Below are 1,381 nucleotides of genomic sequence, written 5' to 3'. Positions count from 1 at the left end.
TCAACACGGCGCCTAATGGGCTGTGAATGGATTCATGTGCTTCAGCCCAATAATCAAAGTCTCCTTTGGTTCATACCTTCAGTGTCTGCGGTCTAGAGTTACAAACGGGTCCTGATCGGCTAACTGTGGCTAAGAAAACTCAGGGGAGCTCATACATCTGCAGAGGATGAGAGGAGGACTGTTGTCCTAAGCTGCAGACTCCCTGGACCGGTGTCTCTTCTCGTGGTGTTCTGAGACTGCAAGAAACGTTCAGGGAGGGACCTTTAACCTCTCACTGCTCCGCCTGCAGCCACTCACACTCAGCCAGCCTCCTCCCAAACCTGCAGCTATTTTGAACCCCTCAGACCAGTCCTGCAGAACCTCAGGGATCGTTTGGACACGACTGGACACGGTCTCTCCTGCTGCACCGGTGGTTCAAAGCTCTCAGTCAGTTGTTGGCAAGTCTAGAACCACTGGATCCTTCCAGCCCACCAGAGTGAGTTCTACCATTGCCAAACACTGTGGGAGAGCACGCCAGCCGACGCCAACCTGATCCGAGGACCGACCGGAGGTTCGGGTTACATCTCGGAGACGGCGCCCCATCCTCCAAAGCAGCGTGTGACATCTGAGGGTGGGGGGGACGGCTTTATTAATGAGGTCCTCCCTTCCTGCAGGCCTGCTCTGGATGTCMTGATGTTCAGCAGCAGACACACACAGCTGAGCGTCTCTCTTGTCCCATGTTGGCACTACACATGATTGCTCAATGAGGAAACAAAGCAAAAATGTGCTAGTGCCAAAATAAGCTAAGAGAGCTGGCCTGGTTTGGTTGCTGGTCACACACGGTGGTTCTGTCTCTACTCTGTTTATGGCCCTATGGTAATTCACTGATAATGTGCTGCGACAGTGAATTCTACCAGTGCCATACACAGAACAGGAGGAAATGAGGGGAAAAAACCCAAACAGGACCGTCTAAAACGACCTCTTTTCAGGTTTTAGGAGTTCCTGTGCTTGAGAGGCCTCTACGGGATTATGCAAAGTGGGAATGATGGTGTCCTTTCTTCATCTCCACCTCTCAGGAATAAATCCACCTGTGCCATCTGCTGCTGCAAAGGCCTCCCTTTAGCCCACATTCTTTATTTTCACCGGTATCAGCGTCAGCTCCGAGYGGCTGCCGCTGGGACGGTTCTGGCCTAACCCAGAACCGTCCTGAACACCGTGAAGGAGCAGAGCCGCTCAGATTGATTCGGGCTGCAGGGAATGATGTGCTAAGTGATTTTTGAGATGCAACCAAATGGGTCCCAAAGCAGGGCTCGTCTTCCCGTTTCCGGGAAAGATCAATAGAGTAAAAAGCCTATGTGTGTGTGTGTGTGTGTGTGTGTGTGTGTGTGTGTGTGTGTGTGTG

The sequence above is a fragment of the Austrofundulus limnaeus genome, unplaced genomic scaffold (assembly GCF_001266775.1).
Source record: "Austrofundulus limnaeus strain Quisiro unplaced genomic scaffold, Austrofundulus_limnaeus-1.0 Scaffold90, whole genome shotgun sequence".
In the NCBI taxonomy this organism is placed as follows: domain Eukaryota; kingdom Metazoa; phylum Chordata; class Actinopteri; order Cyprinodontiformes; family Rivulidae; genus Austrofundulus; species Austrofundulus limnaeus.
Note: the sequence above shows the minus strand (reverse complement) of the source record.